Source organism: Podarcis gaigeae (assembly GCF_964106915.1).
Source record: "Podarcis gaigeae genome assembly, chromosome: 1".
In the NCBI taxonomy this organism is placed as follows: domain Eukaryota; kingdom Metazoa; phylum Chordata; class Lepidosauria; order Squamata; family Lacertidae; genus Podarcis; species Podarcis gaigeae.
In genome coordinates this window covers 95,687,886-95,708,425 of record NC_139678.1, presented here as the reverse complement: position 1 = coordinate 95,708,425, position 20,540 = coordinate 95,687,886, and the positions used below count along the sequence as shown (strand labels likewise).

At 40.8% G+C, this 20,540-nt stretch overlaps 1 protein-coding gene across 1 annotated transcript in view; it reads left to right on the top strand.

Moving 5' to 3' along the window:
• The first annotated feature begins 2,168 nt into the window (after positions 1-2,168).
• The window catches only part of DPP10 (dipeptidyl peptidase like 10), a 575,768-nt gene continuing 557,396 nt past the window's right edge, over positions 2,169-20,540 (top strand). The window contains exons 1-2 of the mRNA XM_083707328.1: positions 2,169-2,289; positions 18,897-19,313. The gene's annotated coding sequence lies outside the window, so the exon portion shown is untranslated. The remainder of the gene's footprint in view (positions 2,290-18,896; positions 19,314-20,540) is intronic.

Genomic DNA, 20,540 nt, shown 5'->3' with positions numbered 1-20,540 from the left:
GCAATTCGGCAGCAAGCAGGCAGGCAGGCAGGAGGGTGAGCAATTGGTGGCGACAAAAAGCTAAACAGCTTTGGGTGACGCCCCTCTAAAAAGCTCAACTCCTCTGCAAAAAAGCTTGTTGTTGTTGTTTAGTCGTTTAGTCGTGTCCGACTCTTCGTGACCCCATGGACCAGAGAACGCCAGGCACCTCTGTCCTCCACTGCCTCCCGCAGTTTGGTCAAACTCATGCTGGTAACCTCGAAAACACTATCCAACCATCTCGTCCTCTGCCGTCCCCTTCTCCTTGTGCCCTCCATCTTTCCCAACATCAGGGTCTTCTCCAGGGAGTCTTCTCTTCTCATGAGGTGGCCAAAGTACTGGAGCCTCAGCTTCACAATCTGTCCTTCCAGTGAGCACTCAGGGTTGATTTCCTTCAGTATGGAGAGGTTTGATCTTCTTGCAGTCCATGGGACTCTCAAGAGTCTCCTCCAGCACCATAATTCAAAAGCATAAATTCTTCAGCGATCAGCCTTCTTTATGGTCCAGCTCTCACTTCCATACATCACTACTGGGAAAACCATAGCTTTAACTATACGAACCTTTGTTGGCAAGGTGATGTCTCTACTTCTCAAGATGCTGTCTAGGCCTGTCATTGCCCTTCTCCCAAGAAGCAGGCGTCTTTTAATTTCGTGGCTGCTGTCACCATCTGCAGTGATCATTGAGCCCAAGAAAGTAAAATCTCTCACTACCTCCATTTCTTCCCCTTCTATTTGCCAGGAGGTGATGGGACCAGTGGCCATGATCTTCGTTTTTTTGATGTTGAGCTTCAGACCATATTTTGCGCTCTCCTCTTTCACCCTCATTAAAAGGTTCTTTAATTCCTCCTCACTTTCTGCCATCAAGGTTGTGTCATCTGCATATCTGAGGTTGTTGATATTTCTTCCGGCAATCTTAATTCCGGCAATCTTAATTCCGGCTAGAGATTCATCCAGCCCAGCCTTTCGCATGATGAATTCTGCATATAAGTTAAATAAGCAGGGAGACAAAATACAGCCTTGTCGTACTCCTTTCCCAATTTTGAACCAATCAGTTGTTCCATATCCAGTTCTAACTGTAGCTTCTTGTCCCACATAGAGATTTCTCAGGAGACAGATGAGGTGATCTGGCACTCCCATTTCTTTAAGAACTTGCCATAGTTTGCCGTGGTCGACACAGTCAAAGGCTTTTGCATAGTCAATGAAGCAGAAGTAGATGTCTTTCTGGAACTCTCTAGCTTTCTCCATAATCCAGCGCATGTTTGCAATTTGGTCTCTGGTTCCTCTGCCTCTTCTAAATCCAGCTTGCACTTCTGGGAGTTCTCGGTCCACATACTGCTTGAGCCTTCCTTGTAGAATTTTAAGCATAACCTTGCTAGCATGTGAAATGAGTGCAATTGTGCGGTAGTTGGAGCATTCTTTGGCACTGCCCTTCTTTGGGATTGGGATGTAGACTGATCTTCTCCAATCTTCTGGCCACTGCTGAGTTTTACAAGGTGCTACACTCAATATGCCAGCAAGTTTGGAAAACTCAGCAGTGGCCAGAAGATTGGAGAAGATCAGTCTACATCCCAATCCCAAAGAAGGGCAGTGCCAAAAAAGCTTGACAACTCAATAAATAATTGATTTATTAATTTGGAGTTCAAAAAAATAGGGATTGTCATAAAAATTTAACACCTCCCTACCTGTGATAGGTCGCCTCATGCTGTGCCTAGCGAATCAGAACACTGGTACTTTGGCAGCAGGGATTGCTTGCCTGCCTGCCAGCTACCAGCAAATATCATTGGAGGGTTTTAGAATCCCCTCTGCCTTTTGTTATGCAGGTGAAACCCCTGAACTCCAGGAGGCCTTAAGGCCCAGCTTTGCAATGGCTTTGGTCTACAGTGCCTGCATACCTAACAGGCATGTCCCTGACCTACCATACAATGCTGTCCTGATGCAAACTTGAATTGGGCCACCTAACTGCCAGGAGTTATTATTCTGTTTATGAAGGGTGTGGAAAGAAGCCATGTGTGTTGCCAGGTTTTCCAAGGAGAGTGCCATGTGCATCCTTAGCCAATTGAAATCCCTTGTGAGACCCCTTTCAGTTCAAGCTGGTTCACTGAATTTTGAAGGGTCAGAATTTGCACTCAGGGTCAGCCCACCTGTGAGGCGAGGTGTGACAGTCAGTTCAGGCAGCAGAGCTGGCCTCCTCAAGCCTGGGTCCCTCCTTCGCACCTGCCACCCTCCTCAGCATGCTGGGTTGAATGTTCCCCTGCTGTGTAAAAGGCCTAAGGTAAGGAAGACAAAACCTCTCTTGTTTATTTTTCTTCATATTGTTTTCTGCTTTTGTTCAGTATCCACAGGAAAAAAATGTCAGGATTCCTTTTTCTGCTATTTAAGTGGTTTTGCCAGCACATATATGGCTTGGCACCTCTTCATATTAGAGGGTGGCAGCTGCGGCGAAGCAAACCACAGATCTTATAGGCATGGCCAGTTCCTCCACAAGCATTTGACTTTGTGTTTCAGGCTGAACCCCTCAAGACGGCTCATGTGTACTTGTGCTAAAGCTGCTCTGAGGCCTTGGGCAACAATTTCCCCTCAGTTCTGTTTCCTCCCATATATATATATATATATATATATATATATATATATATATTCCGTAACCTTGTGCTGTAGGCCTTACGGGAGAAAGCAGTCTCTGTGGCAGTTGTGGAATTCTTCCCTCACAGACATGTGTCTGTCACCTTCATTGCAGCTTCTGGTGAATGCTACTAATGCACCTCTTTACCCTGGCTTTTGACACCCGAGGTGCCTATTTTTATGACCCATCTTATTTCTGTGATTGTAAGTTTTATAGTGTTTTAAATAATGCTTTAATTGTTGTAACCTACTGTGGGACCTTAGAGTGAAGGGTGGTAATTAATAGTAGTAGTAGTAATAGTAATAGTAATAGTAATAGTAATAGTAATAGTAATGACTCTTGTCTCCTCATACTACTTCAGACTAAGCCTTTTATTCACTCTAAACTCCATATCTGGGTCCCCAACTGTTGTTTTTCTTCCTCTTCCTGTTATTTTCTCTCAGCTGTTTCATCTCTGCCTGTGCTATATATGACTCAGTACACAAGAGAGTCATCTGTCTCCTTTCATCCTTAAAAATGAGCACTCTGCTTCCTAATGGAAGCCTGCCATCCCCTTTCTCCATTTTTGTTGTTGTTGCTAGCCTGAGGACATCAAAGGCACTAGGAAATGCTTAGCTTTTCAAAAGAAACATATTTCCACTAATCAATCAGGAACCATTTCAAGAGCCCCCCCCCTTCCCGTGCACTGAAAGACCAAAATTAATCTGGGGGGGGGGGGATTATGCGGGAAATGGACAAACATTAAGGTGCTGATGACAACATGCATATTGTACATGAATAGTTAACATATTTGTTTTGTTTATGGCAGGTGGGGTGGGGGTGGGGAATGCCCTTACTTTAACTTTTCCTGTTTTGTTTAATGCAAACATCAGCATTAGCATCAGGTCTTGAAGTTTACAGTAGCAGATCCTCAGAGACTTGACCTGATCAGCTAACCAGCACCACCTCAGGATGCATCCGCTGTAGCAAACCAGTTGACAAATAATTAGAATTAGTTCCTTGGTACTTAAGGGTTTTCTATAGCAACCTTGAGGTATTTTAGAGAAAAGAGAAGTAAAGGGTTCGTGCTAATGTTTTTAGAAGAGGCACCTGAATCAAATGCCATATAATTAACACACACTTCCTTTAAGAAAAATCAAATCTGTCTTTGCATAGCTATGAATCTGTTCAAAAAGATCTGCAGTTATTTAAGTAAAGCGATTAAAAAAAGAAAAAGGCACGCAAGAGCTTTCTCTCTTTGTCTCAGTTTAAATCATTATCTTCATGGAGATATTAAAGTAATTCTTTTAAAAGGCACTTCTGCAAAAGAGGCTTTTTCTGTGACCATTTCCTTGTAACGTCTTGACAAATGAGCTTTTGTTTTATACTTAATACATGATTAATATGAAATGACCTTTTCGCTCATCAGGCAAGAAATTGTCTTCCCTGTTGTTCCAGAATGTTAATAGTAGCAGTGATGTCTTTTCATTTGACATTTTACCTAATGCATTATACAGAACACACTTTACAGACACACACCCCTCCAAAGCAATCCAGGAAAAAGTTAACGGTGAGAAGGAAAGATTACTTATGAATATGCTGAAGTAATTTTAAGCAGTGTCAGTAAGTCAGGTATGGAGAAGCTATGGTCCGCCACATGTTGCTGAACTGCAACACCCATCATCCCCAGCCATTGGCCATGCTTGCAGGGGTTGATGGGAGATGTAGTTCAGCTGTAATTTGGAACTGGGTATCAATAAGTGGGGTCCAATAATTAAATTTACAGTTAATCACTAGAGCCTTATTTTGGCTGACTGGCACGTCTTGAAAAATAGTTTTATAGACAGTTCCACAAAATGGCTGCCATGAACATATGGCTAGTGAGAAATATTTTTGGGATGTGTATGTGTATGCTCAGTTAAAAAAATGTCAAATGAGAAGGAGTCTTAACTCAAGAAACTGATAACACATTTTTACAGCCATTGCCATTTATTATTATAGACATTTCTATGCCACCCTTCAAGAGAAATTCTCAGGGCAGTGTATATAATCATGGCTCAAATGTAACTTGAGGGTACATGGGACAATTCCCTCTGTTTGATTACTCTGATTGGTGTATCTTAGAACAAAGATGGAAAAGCTGGCTCTCCAAATGTTGCTAACAGGTCCCATCATCCCTAAACATTAGCCATGCTGACTGGGCCTGATAAAACTTCGTTTATTTAACTCTTTATTTATTTCAGACATTTATACTCTGCCTTTTAGCCAAAAAGCCTTTCAGAGCAGCTTACAAAACTCAGTACTAAGGTGGTTCCAGTTTTCAGCTCATAATCTGAAAAGGGGGCACACAAGGAAAAAGAAATAGGGGGAAAGAGGGAAAAGTAAGCTCAGGCACAAGTTCTTATAGACAATAGTCAGATGTGGGGTTTCTTGCATTGGTTTCCCTGGTTATAATGCTAGCACTTATAGATGTCCTGATTTCTAATGCACCTTTTACATTGCAATACCTGTTGTGTTATGGAACTGGCTTTTTTATCGCTGTATCGCCATGCCATGCTAAATTTTCAGTGGCAGGGCAGTAATAATAATAATAATAATAATAAAATTTGTTATTTGTACCCTGCCCATTTGGCTGGGTTTCCCCAGCCATTCTGGGCGGCTCACAATAGAATATTAATAACATGATAAGACATCAAACATTAAAAACTTCTCTAAACAGGGAAATTATAATGTGAAATTATAATGTGAAATTCCAGTGATTTTCCAAGTTCATGGGTTGCAAATGAATCCCCACCACACCACGGAATATACACATAAATGAATGTCAAATTTCCACTAGATACATAGAAGTAGCTTTTTACATCTCATGAAAGAACACATAAAATGTCAAAATTATCAGGTCAGGAAATGTTGGGAAAACAGAGCTGCCTGTACAGCAAGTTCTCACTAGTGTCAGTGGTGTTCTGGCTGTGTTCACAAGGGCAAGAACACCAGTGTCAATGGTGTTCTTGCCCTTCCCAGAAGCACTTTCCCACTCAAATGCAGGATCAAAGCAGGTGACAGTGTCCAGGCCAAGATGACAGGGCAGCTCCTGCCACACTTATGATTCCCACAGACAGTCTGTGCACCACCCATAGCTAGTTATAACGTGTCAATAGGTGCCAACAAATTCTCAACTAGTTCAAAGATGCCTGCAGGATCCTTGATGGGAAATCTCTTGCCAGGCTCTTAAAACTGGAAAATAACTTGCTACATTTATGGAAATTACTCAGGTCATACAAACTGACTGAGGTTAGTCACAATGCTGTTGTTGTTGCTGCACCTCTTGCAAAGTTGTCCATCTTTTGCTCTGAGAAGGAAAAAAAGAGAGTCTGTGGTTCCTCTGCCATCCCCCTATTTCACACACCTCTTCATTTACTTGTGTCAATGGAGGGAAAGCAAGCCCTCATCTTCCTTCCTACTTCCAACACCTAATGTGCGTCTGCACCAACAATAGAAAAGGGGGAAAGGAGAGAGACAGCTGCCAGGAGAAGGGAGAGGGAAATGGAAGCCAAATGTGCAGTGTCCCTTAAATGCACAACCTAAAGGTCTTCCTAGGCTTTGCAGTTTTAGGTAGGTATCAGAAAAAAAGAGTGCTCATGGAAGAAGAAGAAGAAAAAGAAGAGGCTGCCCAGGAGGGGGTCATTTGAATAGGAAAAGCTTTATGCATCCTGACCCTTAAGGGCAGCTCTTCCACTGAGATGGAGATCACACAGCCTCGCTGAATCATCTCTCACAAATCACAACAGCCTTCCTGGGCAGAGAGAGAGTCAACAACATCTAGAGGGCCACAGGTTCTCCACCCCTGTCTTAGAATTCTCTGCTCAGAGTTGTTCTTAATGAGAATGCAGATATAATATAAAAAAGAAGACGCCCAGCGTGTTCTTCAGTCAAGCTGTGATGCTGCCTTCAAACAGGGTTATCAGACCAGTTGCAGAATGTTATGTTAACTTTTTCCACCCAGTGGAAAGCAGCAGGAGCAAGTTACCAGGAGGGTCACAACTTGTTGATGTGAACCAGTTTTTGATACGCTGGTCTTACAGGTCACTTGTGCAGAAAGGCTTAGAGTGCATCTGAAGAACACTCAAGATCTTTCTTTCTTTCTTTCTTTCTTTCTTTCTTTCTTTCTTTCTTTCCCTCTCCCTTTCCCTCTTTTAGAAGATTCCCTTTGGAGTGAAATTGATTGGACAAAAAAAGCTGTTTACAACCCAGTCTATTCAATTTTACCACTCTATTAGTTTGTGTGGGATAAGAGGAAGCAGCTATAATGAGGAAAACAGACTGAATCGGCCATTCCTCTGCAGTGCAGCAAGGTTTCCCCATGCCATTACATTTGTACAGTTATCAAGCTACCAATGGTGGAACTGAGCTAGTGCAGCAGTGCTCTTGTTACTCTACCAACATAATAATCTGTATACAGCCTTAGGTTAATAGAATTGTGTCCATTTTGTGATGCGAGAGCAGAAAAGAGAGTCTTGCAGTGGAACAAAAAATGAGACGGGAATCTTTCACCAGGCCTGCTTGCCTCAGCACAATGCTACATTATTTAATGCAGTGGCACACAAGGCCAGCCTCAGGTGATTAGTAATGGCTCTGCTGCTGCTGTTTAAAATCAGTACATGCAAATTCTGGAACCACATATAAGTGTATGAAAGGTCTTACACTTGCAAAACCTTTAATGAGTTCAGTTTGCCAGTATCACACTCTAAATATGGAAATCCTATAGTCCTGCTATGCTGGGCAGCTCTTCTGGCAAGGCTAATGCTAGCACAAATGTAGTCCACAATCCTAATCTCAAGCAGAGGTGACCATAATTTCTTGTACAGCAATGAAATGGACATACCTTATAGCATTCCAGGCCATTCTGCTGCCACCATTCATCATCAGCCTCTGTATTTGGCCACAAAGAAGGTACCGATTAAACCCCAATGTCGTCACCCAAACAAGAACACTCAGTGTATAGCTAGGACATCCAGAATGTGACTACACCACCCAGTCCAGTCCAGTCCATCATGATGTAATGGACAGGCACGCAGAAGTTGTCCTAAACTCTAGATCTCCTTGCACATGGTTTTGTATTGAAACATGCAGTTCCCAGATTGTTTGTGTGAGAGGAGGGGAAAGTTACGGCTATTTAAAGTGGTGTGGTACTGCTTTAAATGTATAGGGCAGATGTGAAATAAGTAAATGGCTTGCTTCAAAAGTGTGAACATTTTTGCTTATAAATATTGTTTTATCCTTGCCTTAGAGCTTTTCAATGTGCTGTACAGGGGGGAATCCATATTCACTCTGATAATCAAAGAGGACTTGTTTTCACACAAGTCCCCTTTGGGTTCATGCTTATGTGTGAATTAGTCATTTAAAGATAATTCTGTGCATCCCCAGAGGTGTATCTCTCACTGCCTGAGAAGAAGATTGTTTCAATCTTTATGGGCTTATGTCCACAGAGTATTTCAAAGACAAAGAATAAATTAATAATTTAACAATCAGTGCAGCATTAAGGGAGACTATTGCAGCACCACTGAGGTCTCTGATGGAGTATCTTCGATGCCACTTGAGTCTTCACTAGTCATTGTAAACCACTGATTTCTATTTTCCTTTCTCTTTGTTTCTCAACCCCACGCCACCCTTTCTCTGCCTAGTACATATCATTATAAGCCTCTTTTAAGTATTAGTCAGGACAGATCCTCACTTAATAAATGAAGATATGTGAAGTTGCACACAGCGCCATTGCGCCACTCTTTGTGCAAGCAGAGATGCAAATCAGGAAGTCTTGTTAGTTGTCACTTCCTGCTATGTGCAAACTGGGAACTATGGTTAATGGCTTCCAAACAAATCAACATGTACTTGTTACAACATACTGACATTATGCCGGAACCCATATGCATTCCCTGGGGCCAAGCAGGAATCCCAAGTCAGTCATGGGACATATTGCCATTCCCATGGCAATGAATCAAAATGGAGCTGTAGGCTTCAAGAAAGCTTCCCCAGAGTGGTTCCTTTGGAAGACAGAGAAATGGACTCAGAAGCATGGGACCAAAGGGGGCATGTGTGGTCTTGGAACTTAGTTGTTTTCTCTCCCTGCAATTGCTTCAAGTTTAAAGCAACCGTTGGGAATAGACAACCCATCAAAGGGTGTGCTGTTTCTAAACCCCAGCAAAAACACTTTGAAGGCTTGAGTCAGGACTGGAGCTTCTGCAATGTGTTCTGATAGGAAAGAGACTTATTAAGGATTGTGTAGGAGTGCATTTCTTAGATCAGCCTTCCCCAACCTGGCACCTTCCAGTTGCTTTGGACTATAATTCCCATCAGCCCTAGCCAGCATAGCCAATGTTCAGGGATTATGGAAGCTGTAGCACATGATATCTTAAGGGACCCAGGCTGGGAAAGGCTGAACTAGATGCTTTTCAGAATGAAAATGATTCTAGAATGCTAAGAAAGCTCCTAGAGCCATGAAGGAAGGCAGTATATGCAACCTGCATATGGAAGTGGTTTGGAGATAGGCAGGTGTCAATCAGACTCCACTTTTTCCTGATGGTAAAAATGAGGTTTCTCACAATGGTAGAGCAGCAGAGATCCTATTCTGCCAGTCTCCCACATCAGTCCCTTCGAATGTCCAACACTTCAGTTTGGGGGAGCCCTGCTGGGTGCTTACTTTAATGTCCTTTTGGTATCAAGGAAAGGTATTTTTATTTCCACAGAACTTAAATCTTGATGTAGCCTTTCATGCAGCATTGAATTTTACAGTGTAATCCTGTTTACTCAGAAGGAAGTCTCATTGAACTTAGTGGATCTTACTTCCCAGTACATGTGCTTGCAATTGCAGGCTTATTGCATTTCTCTTTTAATTGCTTTTGTTTCTAACTCAGTGGGTTATATTCTGAAAACAACATTGAGAACTGTTTTTAGAAGACAGCCTATATAGTAGTAATATTGGCTATTCAACTAATAATTCAGCTAATAATTACATGAGCAGAGCAACTTTGGCTTGTGTAATGGGACTTTCCTTCCTTGTCCCTCACTCCACTATACCTCTTGTACCATCCCAAAATCTACTCTGAAAGTTTGCGGGCATCCCTAGAAGAGATTTAGTGGGTGAGCAGGAGGAAATTCTCATTGCACATGTGGAAATCCACTTGTGCACGGAGCTCTTTAGTGCTACCTTGAATACAACCATCAATCAATCAATCAATCAATCAATCAATCCCCATCCATCCCTACCCACCCCTCTATCCCAGTTTAGACCCTTGGAATGACTGCATATGGACATGCCATTACAAATATTGATAGCAATAATGTAGGCTGTAAGCTCTTTAGTAGGGACAGCATCCTCTGTGCCCTGGAGATTGTGCCAAGGACCACAGCTGGCTAGCCATTTATTTGTGTTGCCATTTACATTCATTTTCCAGGAAGGGTAGGCTAAACAGATAATCACAGGTTAAAGGCTAAGAGAACTGCTGTAGTTTTTGTCTGATCCTTAGAGTGTCTCAGCTGCAGAAAAAGAGCCTTGGGCTTTCAAAGCAATGTCTCTAAATTATTAACTAGAAATTGCATTAAGCCATACCCAAAGTTTGCACAAATTTGTGGAAAAGAGCCATCGAAATGCCATTTAGTGTAGTTGCCCCAGATGGGCTTCTGGCATTTTTAAAAGAAACACTGTTATTTGTTAACATCTTTCCAGTTACCCCCGGCCATCTGCATTTCTACAGGGTTGTTTTAAATAACTTTCCTTGATAGTAAACCTGACTTTGAGCCCACCATAAGATTCAACATAATTTTTAGTTATTGAGGTTTTGATATTGCATGCATCTCTGTTGAATTGCACTCTGTGCGACAGAAGGCTCAAGCACCCATATTTTCTATAATTAGATGTATATGCTAGACCAGCAGCTTTTTAAAATGTGAAGGAAAAAGATTGGATGGTCTTTTTTTAAAGACTTCATGGAGGATATGTCTGTGTTATTCCTCTGCTGTTGGAGGCAGCATGCTTCCATTTAACTACTGCTGGGAATTGTAAGTTGGGAGAGTGCTGTTGTACTCAGATCCTGCTTATGCAAAACTGGGACATCCCAGTTTTTCCCACAAGAGCATGGTGGCCATTTGGGGCACTATGATTGCATGCAGGTCACGTGACTTGCAAGGAAGCATGGCCAGGAAGATGCACCTCCAGGTTTGGGGATTCAACATGTTGGAGGATATGACTTTGGGCTTCCCATGGGCATCTGGTTGGTCACTGTGAGAACAGGATTCTGGACTAGATGAGCCTTTGGCCTGTTGCAGCAGGGCTCTTCTAATGTTCTTATATTTTGTAAGCCAACTGGAGAAGTTCCATTATAAGAACTGTAAAAGTGGGATAACATTTTTAAAGCCACCAAAGGTAAAAGAAATATAAACACACACAATATGTTTCTTGTTGCTTTTCTGCATAAACATTATAAAAGTTAAAAAGTGCATAAAATAATGCTCTGCTGAAAGACACCATACTTTCTTAAAAAGCTCCTTGAAAGTTTTTGCTGTGGCTGTGCCAAGATTTGAACTGGCTGTTTTTTTGAAGTTTTTTGTATTATATATAAAAAAGAAAATTGATAAATGTAGTGTCAGAACCAAAGCTGCAATGGGGACCCAATCCCAGGTGGAAATTGGTTTGCAGAATTGGAAAAATATGAGAGGAGGAAAGAAAGGCTGGCAGGGGAAAAAAATGATGATAAAAGAAGAGAGTGGAAGTGAATAAGAGAAAGCAAAATAAAGGAGTGTATAAAACCTCATAATTTATTATTGCTCTGCCAAAGGAGGCTGAAATGTATGACATAAACGTAAAAGAAGAAAACAAATCTCCTTTGCCTTTGCTGGGAGAAAAGTTTAATGGGCAGCATTCCTCAGAATGGCTCTTCTGAGTGCCCTGCACAGCAATATATATATAAAAAATTCGAACCATCATAACCATGGGAGTAAATAGAGAAGTGGTAATACATAAGGCAATAACATGCTGGGAGTCTCCAGTCTTGCACTACTGTAATCATTTAACAATATTAGAGCTGGTCTTTGAGCATCAACTGACTTGTATATTTCATGTTGTGCATGTGGTCTGTGTATCATTTCACCCCTGCATCTGACAACAGCAAGCCCCAATAGGTGGGCTGCAACATGATGGGATGTGTGTGTGTGTATCAGGAAGTAATTTTCTGTATGAAATTTGCAAACCATACAGACACAGTTCAAAGCATACATGGATCCCTTACCTGCAGTGTCCACACTGTGTGAGAAGCAGTGCCCAAGCTCCCGAGTCGACACTGTTTCCCATCCACACCATCCTGCAAGATTTAGATCTTCCCTAGGCAAGTTCCACCTATTATTTATTTATTTTGGAGGTGTTCCAATCATGGAAATTGCATTGGGATTGAATCTGAGGAACACAATGTTATTTAATATATACCTTTCCTCACACACTGTCTGTCCTTGTGGAGGTCAGGTGTGATCATATAAAGGTCATTTGCTTGTATGATCAGATGCAAATTCCTAATCTGAGCACTTGTTGTTCAGATTTATTAGTAGAAAGAAGAGCTACCAATGCTACATATGTAGAGATTGATTTATGGTTTCTATCTTGTGCTTCTACCATTGAAGGCAGTAGATGTGGGGTTTCCCAAGAGCCAAGCCCAATTAGCTCCAGCAAGGTTGCTTCGTCATAAGTCTTTGGATCACATGCTGGGGTTATCTTAATTTGAGAAAAATCGCACATCAGAAAAGGACTTGGCATACACTAATCCAACAATATTAATCTCTCATAGATTAATTTGTTTACTTGAGATTATAGTATGTAACAAACTGAGAAATGGTTCTATATTTGATAAGTACCAGTGTTAGGAATGAAGAAACCACAGCTCTCCACAGGGCTTTTTTCCAGCCAGAATTCACCGAAACTCAGTTCCAGCATCTTTCAGGTGGGCGCCATTGCCATCATAAGAGAACAAGGGAGGCATTCATGGTGAGTTCCAGCACCTCTTTTTCTAGAAAAAATAGCACGGGCTTTCCTGATGTTGTCGTACTCCAACTCCAATCAGCCCAACCAGAATGGCAAATAAGCAGGAACTATGGGAGTTGTAGAACTACAACTTCTGAAGTGGCACATATTCCCTATCCCTGACCTTTGTAAAGTGAGAAGAATACAATAATACCATGCAGATAGGTAGCTCCAGCTAGTAAGCCAACCTATAGTTCTACAGAATTGCTAAAAGAGACGATTTTCTATAATATAATCCAAAGTTTGTATTCATATGAACTTAAGTTACTTGTATGTGTTTGGATTGTAAGGATAATGCTAGTTCCAAGACTAGCAGAATGCAAGTGCCACTGCAAGTCTCTTTAGACATTAAAATAAGTCTGGTGTAACAAGATTAATTAAATTGCTAATCGTGTGGTGGTGGCTTTTAAATACTCAGCATGTTCACATTGGAAACGTTCTGTCGTTTGCCATTATGTGCCTCCCAAGGATCACCCAGTTCATCTTTCTCTTCTCCGCAATAATGAATCACAGAGATTCATAACCAGGCCCTTGTGCTTGTTCATTAGCCAACTCTGAGGTTACAAATGTGATAGGAAATATTGAACTGCAGGGCTGACCTTCAACTGTTTGCCTTGAAATAATAATACTTGACATAAATACATTGCAATCCATGGATTTTGGAAATCTGTACAATTGGCATTAGGGTTGCAATGCAACCTCTGAGTGTCCTACGCACAGTATTATTAATGACACCCCAACTCATTGATTCCTACGTAATTTTTAAAGTGTTCCATCTCTTTCAGCTAACACGTGCCCCTGGACTTTATTACTAATGGGATCTTGCCCTGTTATGGACTTCACTCCTTTCTCAGTTTGGGACTGCTTCCATCAAAGCCTTTGCTCTTGCTATCCCCTCTTGCCTTTGCCACTTTTCAAAGCTGATATTTTCTCATTTTCAGAACACCCAGCTCTCACAGCAATGGGCAGCTAGATGATTCAGTAGGCATTTTTCAGTTGCTGAAGCACAAGTTGTGACTTTTATTGCTGCAGCGGCCACATTAGCCTGTGTCATAGAAATGGACACGACTGCCGTGATTCTCAGAATGTTCTGTCTTCCTTTTAATTTTAGCTCTGCTAACATGGTGATGGCCTCTGTTGCTTCTAGGACATAGTGACATATTTCATGGAATACAATGAGTTGAGAAGATCTCCCTTTAGATGTGTGTGTGGGGGGGTTGCCCTCCCATGGGCTGAACTCTGAGTACCTGGTTCTGATGATGACATGTCCTTTCCCCCCTGTCCCAGAAGACAGCTTTTGGGCTTTTCTCAAGTCATCATCTTTGTCCAGTTAAATCTTTCTTTCTTTCTTTCTTTTTTGTACAGTATTCTGCATAGCCAGCCTCTAAAAAATACAATTGCTCCTGGGATGATTCCTTTTGCAAGACTGGGTGTGAGTCCAAAAAAGCTTGACGAAGAAGAGGATCTGCATAGTTAAAGCTATGGTTTTCCCAGTAGTGATCTATGGAAGTGAGAGCTGGACCATAAAGAAGGCTGATCGCCAAAGAATTTATGCTTTTGAATTATGGTGCTGGAGGAGATTCTTGAGAGTCCCATGGACTGCAATAAGATCAAACCATCCATTCTTAAGGAAATCAGCCCTGAGTACTCACTGGAAGGACAGATCCTGAAGCTGAGGCTCCAGTACTTTGGCCACCTCATGAGAAGAGAAGACTCCTTGGAAAAGACCCTGATGTTGGGAAAGATTGAGGGCACAAGGAGAAGGGGACGACAGAGGACGAGATGGTTGGACAGTGTTCTTGAAGCTACGAACATGAGTTTGACCAAACTGCGGGAGGCAGTGGAAGACAGGAGTGCCTGGTGTGCTCTGGTCCATGGGGTCATGAAGTTGGACACGACTAAACGACTAAACAACTAAACAACAAAGAAGCGGATCTATAGAAGGTTTACCTCTCAAAGATAGGATTAACTGGGCACTTAACATGGAAAGCTTCAGAGTGATTTCCAAATAACTGTTTGTATACTATAGAGTTGGAAGTCATTCAGTACAAACCCTTCCTTTGAAACATCTGCCAATTGGCTACGCAGTTCAGACCACAGTGTTTAGGGCCTCAAGCAGGGAGCAGAGAGGCTCCACGGGTATTAGTAGCACCTTTGGCTTTGGATGAGTGACTCTTGTAAGTGAACCACACCACCACATTCTGTGTAGGGGAGCCCAGAAAAAGCATCGCCTGAAGTTTCTTAATAGCTCAGTTAAGAGATAGATGAGATGTTGAAGTTGTATATTTAATGTAATAAAAAATGAGTTTGGCAATGTTTGGTGAAAAAGATAGTAGATAGTGCTTAAAGAGTTAATGTGCTGAAAATTGCTGAGGCTGTCACAGTAATTAATGTTCCCAATAAACATGCTAATTAGTTGACATGGAGAGAAATCTTCCAGGGAATGTGTTGGACCCTTTCATATTATCCTGAATGCAAACACTACCTTATCATATTCTTGCCATTGAACATTACCTTTACATCATTTCTTGGGTTTAGACACTTGTTATTGACTATTCACAGAACAGCAAAAAGACTTAATAAAATCTGACAGTAGGCTGCTTTTCCTGCCTGCATAGATTAAGTGTGTACCGTGTTTGCATTTCAATTAGCTAAAACTAATTGAATAAATATTTTACTTTTTAGCACCTTATTTGGCAACTAGCTTGGAGGATGAAATAAATCTCTGACCTGCAATTATGTCCTGCTTTTAAAATAGATTATCACAAGTTTATTCTGTTACATAAGTGATTTTTTAAAAAATAAAAAATGTTATGCATGTGTGTGTGTGTGTGTATTTATTTATTTGAAAATATTTTAAAAATATTTACTAATCTAGAGAAATACAGTTTTACATTACCTCTTTGCTTTGGAGTTGTTTAATATTATAAAGAGCATCAATTTTATTTTTATTTTCAAGTGCTCAAAATGGGTGCCATGTATCTTTCTCTCGCCACCTTCCCCATATCTACTTGATTTCCCATTCTGGTTTTTATTGTTTCTTCTGACATGTCCATCCATTCTTGCCTAAGGCTGTGTTTGTTTAGAAGCAATGGCTTAAGCAAAAATATAATACCCCACAAATCAGTATAATTACTGAGGTGGCTTCTTACATTCTTTGATCTCTGCCTCCTCCTTGTTGCCTCACCTCACTGTTCCTAATTTGTAAAGAAAAATACTGGAATGACAGAGTCACAGCTTGTAATTAGCTGCTTTTTAAGAAGCATTGACAACTCCTTCAAGGCATCTGTGGTGTCAGATTCATTGCTCTGGCCAACCTGAACCACATCAGTATGTGCAGGTCAGTGGCTTCTCTGATGGAAGTGTTTTGCATTTACAGTGGTACCTCAGGTTAAGTACTTAATTCATTCCGGAGGTCCGTTCTTAACCTGAAACTGTTCTTAACCTGAAGCACCACTTTAGCTAATGGGGCCTCCTGCTGCCGCCGCGCCGCCAAAGCCCGATTTCTGTTCTTATCCTGAAGCAAAGTTCTTAACCTGAAGCACTATTTCTGGATTAGCGGAGTGTGTAACCTGAAGCGTATGTAACCCGAGGTACCACTGTACAGCATTCTTAAAATCTGTACAGATTGTATTTCTGTTTTATGTCTCTTGACAAATGAGGAAGCCAAGGATGGTCAGTAGTGGCTTGTGGGGTGGTGGTGTTCATCTGGCTTCGCAAAGCCATGCCTCATGGCAGGTTACCAAGTGGGAAGGACAAGGCAGCGGGGAGCTTGGTGCAGCATTGGATTGCTCTGCTGCTACACCTGCCCTGTGCCAGGCTTCTTGCTTCCCTGCTTCCTCACAGCCACCGTAACAAGCAGTGGCATACAGCATTGGGAAGGCAGGTGAGCAACACCATCCCACCTACAAAGGTCTGACAGCCACTAAGAATTATTGTATTAAATTCCCAATTAGAGATAGAGAAGAAAATACATTGGTACCTCTGGTTACAAACTTAATTCGTACTGGAGGTCCGTTCTTCACCTGAAACTGTTCATAACCTGAGGTACCACTTTAGCTAATGGGGCCTCCCGCTGCTGCTGTGCTGCTGGCACACGATTTCTGTTCTCATCCTGAAGCAAAGTTCTTAACCCAAGGTACTACTTCTGGGTTAGCGGAGTCTGTACCTGAAGTGTCTGTAACCCGAGGTACCACTGTAATTCTTTTCACATTTTTATGAGAACCCTGCCCAATTTGTACTTTCTAAACCATTATAGGGACTGAAACAAAACTCTTCTCTAAATTTTGCAAAGTAGTTCTATGTACAAATAATTGCTATAGAAATGCTTACTTATGTGAAATGTGCTGTAGAAGATGTGTATATTCATGAAAATAATGTACAAATATGTACTTTATTAGCCCCAGCATAGAGTGCATTTGTAGTAATCCAGGCTTGAGGAGAAATGCCCAGGAAAACAAGTATCAATTTTCACATAGACTTTCGTTTAAAATAAAATAAAATAATAAAATAAAATAAAATAAAATAAAGCAAATGTATGTTGACATGTGGCAAGCCAAATTTAAGACCGGAGAAAGACAAAACACAGAAAACCTTAAAATTATAGCTTCATTCTTCCCATCCCAAAATTATTTCTTTGTTCTAGGCAAGATAATTGGCCTGCACATAAATGACCTGTTTACCAGTGCTTTTTTTCTTAAATTTTTTTTTTAGGGGTACTATCATTTTCTCAAATTGAATTACTGCCCCTCAATGAGGCCAAACTTGGATTCACAAAATGTTTAGTAGTATGCTTATTCCTGTGTTCCCCCAGAAAAAAGCACTGCCTGTTACCTTTTCTTGTCAGCATGCGGAAGGGAAATGAATGTGTTAGACTCATTCACTGGAAAAAAAAATGCATTTTACGTAATTTATTTGGACTTTCCTGCCTCACTTTGAGGTGCTTTGAAGAAATTCCACTTTGGCTTGAACAAGCCCAAACTTTTCAGAGCGGCCCTGCTTTGGTACTTGATTTGGGATTCATCCAAATCTTTTGCACATTCCTAATTTATAGAGCTTTAGCATTTGCTCTGTCACCCAGATGACTACTGCACCTTTCTTTAAAAAGAACTACTTAAAAATATTTATAGAAAAGTCAGGGGTATAAATGTTATTTTATCCTCACTCCTAGAAAGCATATGTTGAGATGTATCCGGTGTCTAATATCTTATTTCAAGAGTTTTAATGGGAAAGGCAAAAGCAGTTTATTTTAACCCCTTGCACCGATATGTCAATGCAATGGAAAATATTTGTAGCATTAAAATGTAAATTTGCTTGATGGTGCTTATTATGGATTTCCGACTTGTTCAGAAGTAATTATTCTGGAATACCTGCAATGTAATCAATACCTAGTGGTCTGAAAATAGGAGTGATGACAGTGATTTGGTTTTGCTGCATTTGACAGGACTGCAGTCTATTCTCATACCTTTTAAAAAACATCATTTCTGAGATAGCAGTAGTGGTAATAGTCATATGGGCAGAATAACAAGTGGCGGAAGGTTAACGAATCTCTGTGAACCAATAAAGTATTCTGATGAGCTGATAAATCGAATGAGTAACAGAATTCTCTGGAAGCTAGTCCCTAACTTGGAAAATTACTTGTCATGGCAACAGGCAGGTATCACTGCTGAGATTACAACCTTGGAGCAAAGAGATTGATCTAATTTGCACAATGAATGAGTCTTACTTATAGGAAATCTATAGGCAGTTGGCAGTGGTGAATGGTTAAGAAATATAACTAGTTCAGACCTGGCAAATCTCTTTCAATTCTAAATTAAGAAGTAAGGACATTGTTTCCAGAAAATGCAGTGTGTGGCAATGTAAAGGTCAAAATATATTTTGCTTCCCTTTTGGGAGGCTTTTATATAATCACCTGTCCCCTTCATTAAACTGCACGTGAGGCCATTCAAGAGTTATCTGTCCTGATTTTTAGAGAGGACGTGACCTTCCTTATGGTGGAGCAAGGTACCATGGGAAGGAGCACAATTACCTATTCTAGTCAGGTTCAAATGAAGACCATTAAAAGAACGTTTTATTCCTTTTAATTCTTATTTCTGTGAGCATGAAACAGGGCTTAAAGCAAGGAAAGGACCATCTGAAAAACTAGAATAAATGATTAAATATAGAAATAGATTGTTCTTGTTTGTTTGTTTATGCATGATATTTTTACTCCACTTTTCAGACTATCATCAGCATCATCTCGCAAAGCAGATCATGCCAAGAAAAGGAAATGAGACAGGCCCTGTCATGAGGCTTGATACTGAAAAAAGACACACAAGAAAAGGGAAGATAGCAAGGGGAACACATATTCTGATCAAGGGTCCACAAATTGTTTCTTTACAAAGCTCTTTGCTGACTATTGGTTGGACAGTGTTCTCGAAGCTACAAACATGAGTCTGACCAAACTGCGGGAGGCAGTGGAAGACAGGAGTGCCTGGCGTGCTATGGTCCATGGGGTCACGAAGAGTCGGACACGACTAAACGACTAAACAACAACAAACTTGCTGACCATTCTCCACCTCTGGCAATCATCCTTTTGTCCATTTGCAAATGTATTCAGAACTTCCAGTGCAGTAAAGGAGAGGAACCTTCCTTCCAGGTAAGGCTACCTAATTCAGCTTCTATTGACTTTTTCCATAGTATACCATTTAAGTTGACACGTAGCTTTGCTAATATAAAAACCCCCATCACATTTCTTTCCACTGTTTTCTCTATTATTATACCTAATATATTAAATTATTTTGGAGCTCTTCATAATTCCTTTTAGATTTTTGTCACCCTGAACAACTTGGTGTCATCAGCAAACTTGGCTCCCTCACTACTCAGCCTAAATCCTAGCATCATCATTCCTCAGCTTTTGCCATATGCTGAAGACACACCTTTTTATCTTGTCCTTTGACAGCTGAGGTAGTCTCTTTTATTGAACTTGGACTGTTCTGTTCCATCTGGAAAGGTTTTTCTTGTTTCATAATTGTAATAGTTTTATCTGGCTTGGTTTTTTAAAAAAAATATTCCGTATTATAGTGTTGTAAACCACCCTGGATTGTTGCAGTGAAGGGTGGGTGAGAAATCTTATAAATAAAAATAAATAAGATTAGAATAGCGCATTCCAAAGCTGAGGTGCTATAAAGGTTGAGTTTGTCCTGCTGGTGATATTTATATAACATATTTTATTCATACATATACAAACACACATCATAACGAATTGCAGTTGCAGGACTTTTATTAAACAGCAGCAAAACAGGAGTTAACAGAGATTGATGACCTTTCTGAAAACAAAGCAAACACAAAATGTAATGAATATTCTTTGGAAAATGTTGCAATCTCTCACATGAAGTGGCATGAATTGAGCAGGTCCAGAACTGTTTCCGAATAGAATAATTCACTATAGAAATATGCTAAACAGGATCAGTCCTAAAGTAAGAGATAAATAATTCTGTTTGGGCCTCTTCATTCACTATACAGATAGAAACAAAAAATGTACTATTTATATAATTAAAGCATTATCACCCTCCATCTTGTTGAAAAGATGCCCAGAATAGTAGGACCGATGGACCTGTCCATTCCATTTGCCCAGTGTTCCTTCCTGTATCTAATATTGACCAATTCCCTCCCGCTCCTGGGACTGTAGGCTTATATGATACAGTTTACATTGTTCGGTAGATCCCCAGGTTACCCTCGGGAGAGACTTTTTGGAGGATAGAGGGGCTGCAGGGCAGGATGGGTTGCCTGAGTTGTTTTCCACTTGCATAACCATTGGATACAAGCTAGGTGACTTTCAAGATGGCTGCAGATAACTTCTAACAGACTTACCGCCTTATGCTGT